The sequence below is a fragment of the Taudactylus pleione genome, unplaced genomic scaffold (assembly GCF_031769625.1).
Source record: "Taudactylus pleione unplaced genomic scaffold, aTauple2 ptg000763l, whole genome shotgun sequence".
NCBI classification, from domain to species: Eukaryota; Metazoa; Chordata; class Amphibia; order Anura; family Myobatrachidae; genus Taudactylus; species Taudactylus pleione.
The window spans coordinates 1,990,614-2,005,597 of NW_028285165.1; positions in this window are offsets into that span (position 1 = coordinate 1,990,614).

Below are 14,984 nucleotides of genomic sequence, written 5' to 3' on the forward strand. Positions count from 1 at the left end.
CAATAAGAATAATGCTGGTAAAAGCTGAGGTAATGTGGTAAATATAATTCCTCCTATGGTCCTTTTGTATCTCTTCCAAAGTGCACAGTGTGTATACATCACTGCATATTATGTGAGAGGGATAGGTTTGTCGGGGGTACCCAACTAAATCCAGAGTATGGAGACATGGATACAGAAAGGCAAGCCAAAACAAATTATTTCATTCAGGAAAAGTATATGGAGGATATCCATACTTGAATAATTATCTAGGAAGTATCCCAGATCAAAATCTAGATTAAGGCCTTCCAGATGCAGGGTTATGAGATTGAAGATCCATTTTGCTTCTTCTTGGGAGATCTCAGCTACAGTATATAGTCAGCTCATCTCCAGTATTTAGGTATCTTCTTTATTCCAATAAACTTTAATGATGTGAGGACTCCATTATGTTTTTCTGAAAAATGTTTCCAGACACTATGTGTCTCCCCCCATTTCTTGATGTTCCTTATGTGTTCTGACCATCTGGTGCTTAATTTCCTAAAGGTACATCCTACATTCTGTACTTCAGGCCACATGGGCACTCCAACAGATAAATTGTCCATATGGTGTCACATAATATATCTTACTTAATTACAAAATGTTTTGTTGTGGATTCAAATGTTGTAATTGCCCCCGTGTTTTTATATTATATGGTCTTATATGCTTGGCATCTTAAACAATGTTTGAAACTTTTTCTTATATTGTTGTGGTTGTGATCAATATTCCCCCTAAAGGCACTTGGGACCAATTTGTTTCTTAGGTTTGGGTCTCTTTTGTAGATCATACAAGGTTTTAGAGGCAGCATCTGCTTGAGCTTTTTATCTCTCATCAAGATGGGATAATGTTTTCTTATGATTTGCTCCAGGATTCTAGATTTTTCATTGGATTGGGTGATGAACATTACTTTCTAGTTTCCATTTGAATTTGCTGTGTTATTTTTATGTTCCAACAGTGTTTTTCTGTCTAATGATTGCATCTCTTCAAATGCTCTATCCATAGTTGTAATGTCATATTTTCTCTCTAGGAAGCATTTTTGTAGGTTAGATGCTTGTGATCTGTACACTTGTACCTCCAAACAGCTACAGCAAATTCATTTGGAGAAAAGAAGAATTTTACCGTGCTTAAAGATTGCCCAATATTCAGAACAAATGCCATATATAAAAAATATAGTAATAAAAAACAAAATCTTGTAATAATAACAGTGATAAGACTAATGATGGTTACATGTAATTAAACACCATAAGGCTTTCTTTAAACCAAAAAACAGATACAGGTTGAGTTTCCCATATCCAAATATTCCGAAATACGAAATATTCCGAAATACAGAATTTTTTTGGCATGACTGAAATAATGAAACATTTGATTTTTGGTGGTTCAATGTACACAAACTTTGTCTAAGGCACAAATTATTACAAATTAGGGATGTGCAGGCTCGGTTTTACTCGGATTTACTCGGATCTCAAAACGGCATTTTATTGGCTATCGCCTATCATGTGTTTTGGATAGCCAATATAATAAATCCGAATTTGCGGTAAAGTGGCGATAAGAACCGAGTAAATCCGAGTAAAACCGAGCCTGTACATACCTATTACAAATATTGTATAAAATTACCTTCAGGCTGTGTGTATAAGGTGTATATGAAACATAAATGAATTTAATTTCTGTACACAAACTTTGTTTGAGCCACAAAATTATTGAAAATATTGTATACAATTACCTGCAGGCTGTGTGTATAAGATGTATATAACACATACATGTATTCTGTGTGTATATTTGGGTCCTATTCCCAAGATATTTCACTATGGTATGCACATATTCCAAAATGCGGAATATTCCATTATCCAAAAAACCCCTGGTCCCAAGCATTTTGGATATGGGAGACTCAACCTGTAATTATAAATCAAAAATCAAAAAGCAGTTGTTCAGAGCTCTATATATAAACAAAGTAACAGAATGTCACTTGCAGGCTCTTAAAAGATAATATAAAAAGACAAAAAATACTTTTAATAAAGCCGCGTCCGACTCTTTAAAAACGACAACACACAGAATTTGTGAAAAAATGTTTGGTTCTCCTTTAACAATCCTTAATTGCTTCAGCAAATGAAAATAGGTAAACCCAGCTAACGTGGATTCTATTTTGTATCCATTCGTATTGTGATTCCACTTCCCCCATTCCATTGTGACTGCTGCAGCCTTCCACACCTGTGGATCCACAGCCAGGCGCCACTCGGCTCAGCCGCCTGTCACTCAGGCACAGTTTAGAAAAGCTACAGCCTTCAACTCTTCATATACGGGACGTCCTAGTGCAGCAGCCAACAAGACCTGCCGCAGCCTTCCACACTTGTGGATCCACAGCCAGGCACCGCTCAGCGCAGCCGCCTGCTATTGAGATACAGTTTGGAAAAGCTACATACTTCCAATTCTTCTTACATGGGACGTTCCCCTGATATGGAGACGCAACCCATTCAGTCCCAGACTATCGCTCTGTCCTCTGCATCTACCTGGGTCTTTGCACTGTGAAGTGGATTGGCAACTGAAAAGTGAGTTCCCTTTTTTTGACAGACTCATTACATGCTGACTGTTTTTTATTAGCCACCGCTTGTCATATCATACAGTGTTTAACATCTTTAAATGACCCCCCTTTGGTGCATAAATCATTTGATGCACATCATTGTGCTTTTCTGCACTATATACACAAAATTACATTCTGTGGTACATTTATGAAAAGTGCAGATATATTGTACATAAGTTTGAAGCGGCACCACATTTTACAGGGGTTACCAAGTACAGCGGATTGTAAATCACAATACGAATGGATACAAAATAGAATCCACGTTAGCTGGGTTTACCTATTTTCATTTGCTGAAGCAATTAAGGATTGTTAAAGGAGAACCAAACATTTTTTCACAAATTCTGTGTTATCGTTTTTAAAGAGCCGGACGCGGCTTTATTAAAAGTATTTTTGTCTTTTTATATTATCTTTTATGAGCCTGCAATTACTCTGCAAGTGACATTCTGTTACTTTGTTTATATATAGAGCTCTGAAAACTGCTTTTGATTTATGATTATCTGTTTTTTGGTTTAAAGAAAGCCTTATGGTGTTTTATTACATGTAACCATCATTATTCTTATCACTGTTATTATTAAAAGATTTTTTTATTACTATATTTTTTATCTATGGCATTTGTTCTGAATATTTAGAACATTATTATTCCTATTGGGCAATCTTTAAGCATGGTAAAATTCTTCTTTTCTTTGTATGTTATTGGTTAGCAACCATCATTACTGCAGCTAAAAGGAATTGCCAGCAATAAGAGTTTTCATTATTTGTATTCCATTTTGAAGCGCCAATTCTAAATATATCCTTATTTTTGTTAGCAAAATCTTTTGAACTGTCATTTGTGAATGCTGGAAAGCCACTGTGTATGGTGATTGCTAGAAGCTGGTAAAAAATTGTTGCAAGCCACCTCTTTGATGTAGGTTTTGGTTTTAATTTGATTATCTTCTATGTGTATCTCCAGATCTAGAAACTCTATTTTATCTTTACTGGTTATTGCTATGAATTCCAGGTTAACTGTATTCTCGGTTATGTTATTTAATGAAGGCTTCTAGTCCACTGTTATCTCCAGTCCATATGTAAATGATGTTGTCAATATATCTTGTCCATAAGATAAATATAGGTTATTTGTCCAGATTTTATTTCTCTCTTATGCTGCGACATATAGGTTTGCATACCCCGCGGCAAATTTCGTACCCATCATGGTTCCTTTTGTCTGCTGATAGTATCTGTTGTTAAAGAGGTAATAGTTATGTTGCAAAATGAAAGTGGGATCCATGATAAAATTGTTCTGGTTACTATGAAGTTTTGATTCCTGTTCCAGGATGTTTTTCAACTCGGCACTTCCTTTGTCATGTGGAATAACTGAATAGAGTGTAGTGATATCACATGTCATAAGGGGATGCAGTCAGGAATCCGACGGTCACAATGCTGACCACCAGCATCCCGACCAGCATCCCAACTGTCAAATCCCAGAAAGGTACTAATGACAGGCATCGAAATCCCGACACCTGTCAATAGACCTATGCCGGGAGCCCAACACCTGGCATACTGAACGAAGGTACACCGGGCACCGGGCGAGGACAGTTGCGGGGGGGAAGGTTAGTTTTTAGGGCTCCCAGGGGGACTTAGGTTAGGTTAGGTACCCCTGTGGGAGGGTTAGGTTTAGGCTAGGGGAAGGGGGGTTAGGGTTAGGCACCCCCTTGGGGAAGTTAGGGTTAGGCACCCCCCATGGGAGACTTAGGTTTAGGATGCGGGGATGGGTGGGGTTAGGTTTAGGTAATTAGAGGGGGTTTATGGTTAGGCACTAGGGGGGAGGTTATGGTTAGGCACCCCTAAAGGAGGGTTATGGTTAGGGGGGAGAATAGGGTTAGTTATACTTACCTTTTTAGCTGTCAGGATGTTCACCCCTGCTGGGCTTCTGCTGTCGGGATTCAAACCGCCAGCCATGCAGACGGGAGTATTACATACTGATTCCATCATAAGGGTAAGGCTATCTCTCCATTCTGTTTTGCTAAGGATGCTGATGTAACCCTCTCTCCCATACCTTATAAAGAGACCCTAGGTTACCAGATACTATACTTTACAATATATGTGCCTCCACCTAGGCTGGGGTTATAGGGCTAGCCTAGGAATGCCCTGTTTGAGTTATATGGTGTAATATGATGAATTTAATGTGACATGTAATTCATACAATACTGGTGCATTAACACTTTACTATAATGAATTGACCACCTGTTACTTTTCTCCACAGGCTTCCCTCGATGACACTCTTCCAATTTCTAGAGGTAAGTATTGCACACTGCATATAGTAGGTTAACACTTTGTATTTACATATGTCACAAATTCAGAGGAAAAACATTGATACAAGATTCACTACATATATAACACCAATTTTACTTCCATATGCAAATGGAATACCTTTTACACTAATATAAACTATTATATAGTTTAATACCTTTACACATAAAATGTGCTCAGTATTTTAGTCTATGCCCATGAAGTTCATTAATGTAGCAGATAAAGGTCCTTAATATGTCCAGAACCAACTGAGCATAAATCCTAGTATCACTTGGCAGAGCAAAAGGAAGTTCAAAGTCCACTAAAGTTTAACACAGTCTTCCTTAGTAATATTGCTGCAAATGTATATCCATATACACTGACAAATTTAGAAGAATTACATATAAGTCAGTAGAGGTAAGCCAGTGCTATATATACAGCTAAATTATACTGTCTTTCTTTCTTATATAAGCTGTCTGAGAGGCAAAAACATTCCTGAAGTGATTTTTCCTCTAACTACTTATTCCTCCCCCGAATCCTTTATAAATGATAATGTAAGACCAATAATTAGCTTCTGTCTCCATACAATGACTGCATTAGTCTTATAGTCTTATCCTTTCCTTTCCCTGTTAGCCTGAATCTCAGTGTCCACAGTATGGCTGTCAGCTTCTATACTATATATATTTCTCTCTGAGTTCAGAGCAATTAGTGGACTACTGTGGCTACTTAACGCTGCTTGCAGGGCAGTGTACTTTTCTTTATCTAATCACTCGCTCTGTCCTGCGCTGCGACTCAGCTGATCATGAAGGGTGGGCTAGAGCTACAGTTGCCTGTAACTGCAACTCTGTTACACTGTTAAGCTCATGTACAGGGAGACCAAATGGAGGCCATGCCCACTGCCTCTGTAGCTGCATGTCGAGGCTCTTCCCCTGTAACTGCCTGTCAGGTGACTCTCCACTTCTTCTGACATGGCAGCTTGCTTACCACCAGCATCCGGATCTTCCGGAATAGCCGTCGCCCCTTTTCACTGCTGCACTTCTGCAGATACAAAGTCTGTGGCCCGCCGGTGCTCAGCAGGTCCTGCGGTGACTTCTCCAAGCTCACGATACGAGCCCTCACTTGCTTCAGTGCCACCGCCACCAACCGTCGCTAATAGCCAAGTGGTACCAGAGAGACTATCCGACCTGAGTGCTCAAGTGGGAACTGCAGACCAACTTAACTGTCACCCCAGTGCCTATATCCCCACTCTACAGCCATGCGACCAGTCCCTAACTGCCAGCAGCACAAACCCTTCTCTCCTGTCCCTGCATTACTAATAGACTACCTAGGTAGTCTCATGCCACTGCTACTGGCTATACCTCAAGGACCCAATATGCTTACAATGGTAATATACACAATACATATAATGCACTCCATTACATAGATTTTATTTTATGTAGTTATATATTCTTATATTTTTGATATATATATTTCCTACCTATATTACAGTGACAATCCTTTCTGAATAAATAACATCTAAACACAAGAGTTTATCCATATATACCTGGAAGTATACACCAAACATACAGATATGTCCACATACACTTCCCTAAGTATTAGACATATATAAAATATGGCTACATTTCTCCCCCTGGTGATCTACATTAAATCACTCAACTAGATCACCACACTAACAGACACTAATATCAATTATACTCTATCCTCCTCTTTCAGTATACCCAAAATATGGCCAATTAAACACTATATTCGGGTGTATTTCTCTTGGAATACATTTAGATTCTCCTAACCTATCATAGGTAAGTATTAAGGGATGCCAACATGACATTTTAGGTCTGCCATGCTGAATTCTCTTCTCCTTTTCACTACTACACAAAGAATATTCACTTTGCATGTCCCCACTACCATCAGGATTTTATTCATCTCTTATTGGACTGTGTTCTCCATCAGTGCACTCTTGACTAGCCTCTGTCAAAAATCTAAGGGGTCTCCCAGTATCCTTTCCATGGTCAGCCTTTTGCCACTTTGTACTGGAGTCTTTATAGAAATAACCCTGATCCTCTTTACATTCATCTTTATTATTATCAAAATTGTATCGTCCCAGGAAATTATTCTCTTTTCCAAGTTTTTTACATGAAGGAGTATCAATATTTTTGGTAACCTTTTTGAAACAAACTTCTTCCCCTATTGGGAGTAAATGTTGTCTATGATAAGTTAATATTACCTCCCTCCCATTCTCAGGTTTAATTTAATATACAGGTATGTCTTGAATTTTTTTTACTACTATGTAAGGTTCTTCTTTCCATCTATTACTTATTTTAAACTTACGGGGAGTCCCCAATTGTCGGAGTAACACCCTATCTCCAATGGTTAGTACATGGTTACGAACTTTACTATCATACAAAGTTTTGTTCTTTTTTCCTAGTTTATTGGCAGTTTGTTCAGCCAAATCATAAGCATTCTTTAACTCTTTCCTTAAGTTTTCCACATATTTTATATGTGAGATAAAAGGCCTATTATCGGAGGATACACCCAAGCTCACATCTATAGGAAGCCTAGCTTCCCTTCCGAACATTAAATAGTAAGAGGAATATCCCGTAGCCTCGTTACATGTACAATTATATGCATGTACAAGCAGGCCAATATATCGTTTCCAATTATTTTTATCCAAGGGGTCTAAGGTCCCCAACATATCTAGTAAGGTCCTATTGAACCTCTCTGGCTGAGGATCACCTTGGGGATGGTACAGTGTTGTCCTAGATTTTATAATCCCACAGCTCAGACAAAGGCCTTCATTCAGAGGCGGCCGTACAGTCTACGACCGCACGGCCGCCTCGATGTTTGTCTAGTGTGCATGCGCATGAGGGAGCCGGCTCCTTCGTGCGCATGCATGAGACCCGCTGCGACCGACAGCGCCAGTTGTAGCGGGTCTCTTTCCAAAGGGGGTGAGCTGTCGATGTTGATTGACAGCTCGCCCCGTTTGGAAGGTGGGCCGGGGGGTGGCAGCCCAAATGGAGGCGTTCCCATGGGAATGCCTGCCGTTTGGGGGAGGCCCCACTGACATCACTAGTGATGTCAGTGGAGAGCTTCCGGCTCTGACAGAGCCAGAAGCTCTCCGGGGCTTACGACAAGTGAGACCCTACCCTAGGGTCTCGTCGTAAGCCCGATGGTTGCGATGGTCAATGACCATCACGACCATCACCCTAGCGGTCGTTAGAGCTGTTGGTGTTAACCCACAGCTTAATGACCGAAACAGAGGCGGGCGGTCAGGATGCAAGCGGCCGCCCAGTTTCTGAGCGACCGCTTGCATCCTCCGACCGCCTCTGAATGAGGCCCAAAGTTCCTTAATTAGCTTACTCTCAAATTCCCTTCCCTGATCGGAATGTTATATAAAGGGAAGTCCGTAATGGATGAAAAACATACCGGGTATAATGATCAGTTACCACTAAAATATAAAATTTTATTCCTGGTCCTACTTCTAGAGTCAAATAGTCCATACAAACTAAGGCCCTGATTCAGAGCCGCTCGCAAAAAGCGAGCCTCCTGTCCACTCGCATAGCTGTGGGTGACCACATGTCCTCTTGTTCTAATACTTCTCTTTCTTTGAAGAATGTCTCCTTCCTTTACCTTGTTAAAACCCTTTATATATTTGATCATTTCTATCATGTTCCCCCATCCCTTCTCTGCTCCAAACTATTACATATTAAGATCTATTAGTCTTTCCTGATATGTTTTGTGGTGTAGACCTTGCACCATTTTAGTTGCCCTTCTTTGTACAGTCTCTAATGTATTAATATCCTTCAGGAGATATGGCCTCCAGAATTGAACATGGTATTCGAGATGAGGATGTACCAATGACCTATACAGTGGTATTATAACTTCTTTCATTCTGCTACTGATTCCTCTCCCTGTGCAACCTAGCATCTGACTTGCCTTCCTCATTGCTTTGTTACAATTTTTGCTTGCCTTTAAGTCACCTGAAATAGTGACTCCTAGATCCCTTTCCTCTTCAATATTTTCCAGTATACTGCCATTAATACTATATTTAGCCTTTGGATTTTTGAGACCCAAGTGCATGATCTTGCATTTTTTGGCATTAAGCTGTAGTTGCCATGTTCTTGACCATTCCTCTAGTCTACCTAGTTCATCAATCATTTGTTTTACCCCTCCTGGTGTGTCTACCCGGTTGCATACTTTTGTATCATCTGCAAAAAGGCATAGTTTCCCTTCAATACCATTTGCAATGTTACAAATAAAGATATTAAAAAGCACTGGTCCAAGTACAGATCCCTGAGGTACTCCACTGGTAACATTTCCCTCTTGAGACTGCACTCCATTTACTGCAACTCTCTGTTTCCTATCCTGCAGCCATGATCTTATCCATTCAACTATCTTTGTATCCAATCCGGGAACTGTAATTTGTGGGTTGGGTATCTCTTTTCACTGTTAGATAGTCCCCTACTAGTAAAGGATACTGGTTTCAAAACATCCTGATGTTTCTGGCATAGATCAGAACAGGAGCATTAGTTAAATGCTCTTTTAAAGCTTCAAAACTTTCTCACATTCACTGGTCCAATGTTCTCCAAATAACTCATCTGGTTTGTAGTAGACTATTTGTTTTGCATAAAATTTTCTTCCGATTTTAGCAGGAGGGTACCCTTTTGTAAGATCAGTTAAGGGCCTTGCGATTCTCGAGTACTTTGGGACAAATCATCTATAATATCTGCAAAATCCCAGGAAAGATCTCAACTTTTTCAGTTTGTTAGGACGGGGCCACTTTTTGACAGCTTCCACTTTTGTAGGGTCTGTAGCCACACCTTCCCTGCTTACTGTGTGGCCTAAATAATTCACAGATGACTAGCATAAGTGGCATTTATCTATAGATAGTTTCAGCCCCCTTCTACCAACCTGTCTAAGACTTTCAAAAGATGGCAGTTGTGTTCTTCGAGGGTACTTCCAAATACTATGATGTTGTCTAGATAGACAATTACCTCGCAATAGTTCATATCACCTACCACCTTCTCCATAGTTCTTTGGAAAGTAGCTGCAGCGCCTTTTAATCCTTGAGGCATCTTAAAAAAAACAAAAAAAAACAAAGGACATATAAATGCAGTTTTCTCTTGATCATCAGGACACATGGGGATTTTATAAAATCCATTCCTAAGGTCCAGTACAGAAAACCACACACTCCCTTGTAGACAGTCTAGAGCCTCATCAATCCTGGAAACCGTATACTGATCTGGTACAGTCCTTTTGTTTAATGTTCTATAATCCATGCACATCCGCAGTTTACCATTCTTTTTGCGTGCTATTACAATAGGTAATGCGTAAGGGCTTCTGGATTCTATTATGACCTGATTTTCTAACAGCCCTTTAAGATGCTGCCTTACATCATCGAAATCTGCTGGTGCAATTCTGTGGGATCGCACACGAAAAGGTGTTTCATTAGTGAGCTCGATATTATGTTCCTATCCTTTCGCTACTCCTAAATCCTATTCCCCAGAGGAGAACGCTTGCTCTCTTATTTCTATTTTTGATACTAACATTGCCTTTTCTTCCAGAGTTATATCACTGTCTGGAAACAGATGTCAAATTTGTTCTCAAATAAAGGGAAATTAACCTCTGGTTGTACTATTAATGAATGAGTATTGCTATCTTTGATTTTATTCTTCTCATCACACCATTCGGCCAACCTATGGTACAATTTGGTATTTGTTCCTACAATTATGAGAAGTTCCCTCTTTCCTTCAAGCATCTCCGAGCATACTAGTGCAACAAATAGAACTTATCCTAAATAGGGGTACTTTGCTTCACTCAACCCCCATATAACTAAACCACTCAATGGCTGAATGGGGACTTCAGGGATGTTCTCTTTATACCACAACTCAAATATAATGGAGACCTGCGAACCACTGTCTTGTAATACTCTACAAGTATGCCCATTAATCTTTGCAGTCACCAAAGGGGATGGTCCCATTAACCCCTCTGGTAAAGCTCCACTCCACCATGAATACCCCATTGCACAATGGCTAATTTCTAGGGGGCCAGAGTGGGGCCCACAGGCCTCCCCCATTCGTTTCCCTTTTCCTGACTCTCCATTATCATCTCCATTTGTCTTCGAACAATGGGCCTGATTCAGACCCACTAGCAAAGGCTATGCACTCGCAAGTGGGTTGATGGCCGGGCAGTGCGCACACACCACGTGTGCACTGCGTGTGCACGAGTCCCAGAGTGAGTGAGAAATCACTTGCTCTGGGGCTCACAACAAAACAGGGCTGCTGTTGATTGACAGCTCGTCTCATTTTGTAGGCGGGGAGGGGGTGGCTGGCCAAACTGAGGAGTTCCCAAAGGAACGCCTGCTGTTTGAGGGAGGCCCTACTGACATCACTCGTGATGTCAGTAGTTGAGCTTCCTGTAGTTGACCATCACGACCATCACCTGGCCGCTCGCAAAATCTGTGGGTGGTCACCCACAGCTTAGTGAGCGGCCAGGAGGCCAGCTCCAAAAAAAATAAAAACGCCCTGATTCAGAGCGAGCGCTCTGAAAGAGCGTCCGGCTCTGAATCAGGGCCAATATTTCTTTTAACATTACATTCATAAGCTCGAAGGCCCATCCTCCCACACTTAAAACATCCCCTGGTAGAGAAATTGTACCCTCTCCCTACTCCTCTACCAGAAGTATTAATAGCAGCTCCGCATAATGGATTACCTGAGCTATGCACAGCAATGATTTGTTCAATTTTCTTGTTCGGCTCCTCCATCATTTTAATTATTTTATCCTCAAAAGGGTTGTTTTCTACTGTGGGCTGTACTACCTTTACTTTTTTTACAGACCGCTCTCTCATTTCAATCAATACCTCCTCCTGCTTCTCTTCTTTCATTAATTCATTAAAAGTAAGGGGAGGTTCCCTTACTCCTGACCATCTCAATTTCTGGGCCACTGAATCCATTGTTAAAGCACCTCTTAAGAGTTGTTTCATCCTACTTTTGTCAATTTCACTTCAGACAATTCCTCCTTTATCAACTATTTTATACAGGAGATTATCTAATCGGGTTATATAAGCACTCAACTTCTCCCCAGGTTCCTGAAATGTGTGGTGTAATCTAGAAGTGAGATCCCCTACATCCTCAAGAGTACCATAAGCATAATCCAATGCCTCAAAATAAGTTTCTAGGGTGGCATTCGGGTTGCTACGTCTGGCAGCTTGTATAATCCCCATGGCAGCCCCTCTCAAACTCTCTACCATCCTTTGCCTTTTAATCTGATCAGGGCATTCCCCTGCCTGCTGTACTGCTGCTTCCTTCCATGCTTTGTACATCTCTTCTCCTAATGGTATAGGTACTATACCGGAGCATGTTTGTAATCTCCTATAACTCCCCTCATAGTGCCACCTTTCGAATTGGGTGACCACTCTGTCTACAATAATTTCAAATTGACCACCTCCCAACCTCTCATTGTTAACATTATCATTATTATCATTTCCTTGGAAGGTATTAGAGATGTCACCCCTTCCAGTGGTATCAATTAGAGTTGTGGATGCAGATATAGGTACATGCACATTGGTGACTTCTTTTTCCTTCACCTTGGGTCCAACAATATGCCACCATCTCCCTGTTTCTTCATTTACCGCAATCATCTTTGGAATCAAAGTTAGGTCTATCTCCCCCTCATTTTCAATCAGCATAGCAATCACTTCTCCCGACTCTCCCCTCCTCTTACCTAGGATTTTTGGCTAATCTATTCCATATAATTTATATAACCTTCCAACAACCTCCTCATTGGAGATTTCAGAAAAATTTCCACTTAACCCTATACACCTCTTAGGACTCCTTCCCACCTCCTGACACCAATTATACACTTCTGCTTCTTTTAAACTTTCCATTTTCTTTTCTCCTGAATTTATGGCATATCTCGGCCAGTTCCTCCAAATGTAACCCTCTCTCCCGTACCTTATAAAGAGACCCTAGGTTACCAGATACTATACTTTACGATATATGTGCCTCCACCTAGGCTGGGGTTATAGGGCTAGCCTAGGAATGCCCTGTTTGAGTTACATGGTGTAATATGAAGAATTTAATGTGACATGTAATTCATATAATACTGGTGCATTAACACTTTACTATAATGAATTGACCACCTGTTACTTTTCTCCACAGGCTTCCCTCGATGATGCTCTTCCAATTCCTAGAGGTAAGTATTGCACACTGCTTATAGTAGGTTAACACTTTGTGTTTACATTTGTCATAAATTCAGAGGAAAAACATTGATACAAGATTCACTACATATATAACACCAATTTTACTTCCATATGCAAATGGAATACCTTTTAAACTAATATAAACTATTACATAGTTTAATAACTTTACACATAAAATGTTGCTCAGTATTTTAGTCTCTGCCTATGAAGTTCATTAATGTAGCAGTTAAAGGTCCTTAATATGTCCAGAACCACCTGAGCATAAATCCCAGGATCACTTGGCAGCGCAAAAGGAAGTTCAAAGTCCATTAAAGTTCAACACAGTCTTCCTTAGTATTATTGCTGCAAATGTATATCCATATACACTGACAAATTTAGAAGAATTACATATAAGTCAGTAGAGGTAAGCCAGTGCTATATATACATCTGAATTATGCTGTCTTTCTTTCTTATATAAGCTGTCTGAGAGCCAAAAGCATTCCTGAAGTGATTCTTCCTCAAACTACCTTTTCCTACCCCGAATCCTTTATAAATGATAATGTAAGACCAATAATTAGCTTCTGTCTCCATACAATGACTGCATTAGTCTTATAGTCTTATCCTTTCCTTTCCCTGTTAGCCTGAATCTCAGTGTCCACAGTATGGCTGTCAGCTTCTATACTATATATATTTCTCTCTGAGTTCAGAGCAATTAGTGGACTACTGTGGCTACTTAACACTGCTTGCAGGGCAGTGTACTTTTCTTTATCTACTCACTCGCTCCGTCCTGCGCTGTGACTCAGCTGATCATGAAGGGTGGGCTAGAGCTACAGTTGCCTGTAACTGCAACTCTGTTACACTGTTTATCTGATGTACAGGGAGACCGAATGGAGGCCTTGCCCACTGCCTCAGGGGAAGAGCATGTCGCTGCTCTTCCCCTGTAACTGCTTGTCAGGCGACTCTCCACTTCTTCACCCTTCTGATATGACAGCTTGCTTACCACCAGCAACCGGATCTTCCAGAATAGCCGCCACCCCTTTTCACTGCTGCACTTCTGCAGATACAAAGTCTGTTGGCCGTCGGCACTCAGCAGGTCCTGCGGTGACTTCTCCCAGCTCACGGTACGAGCCCTCACTGGCTTCAGTGCCGCTGCCACCAATCGTCACTAATAGCCAAGCGGTACCAGAGAGACTATCTGACCTGAGTGCTCAAGTGGGAACTGCAGAACAACTTAACAGTCACCCCAGTGCCTATATCCCCACTCTACAGCCATGCAACCAGTCCCTAACTGCCAGCAGCACAAACCCTTCTCTCCTGTCCCTGCATTACTAATAGACTACCTAGCTGCTCATGCCATTTCTAGCACTTTCCTAGGTAGTCTCATGTCACTGCTACTGGCTATACCTCAAGGACCCAATATTCTTACAATGGTAATATACACAATACATATAATGCACTCCATTACATAGATTTTATCTTATGCAGTTGTATATTCTTATATATTCTATATATATATATTTCCTACCTATATTACAGTGACAATCCTTTTTGAATAAATAACATCTTAACACAAGAGTTTATCCATATATACCTGGAAGTATGCACCAAACATACAAATATGTCCACATACACTTCCCTAAATATTAGCCATATATAAAATATGGCTACACTGAGTACTTGTGTTGTGTCTTTGATATAGCTGATTTTTTGCCAGTGTTTGTAAAAAGACATCAATGTATTCAGAGATGTTTGAAGTAATTGAGTTAATGCCTGTGATAATTGGTCTGCCGGGTGGTTTCTTTTGATTTTTATTAATTTTCAGCTGATGGTAAAATACAGGTGTTATTGGATTTTTGTAGTGTAGATAGACATACACATTTTTTGATAGTTTACATTCCTGAAGCTTTCTTCAATAATGCATCTGTTTCTTTGTTTTATGCTGTAGTGGAGTCTTTGTTT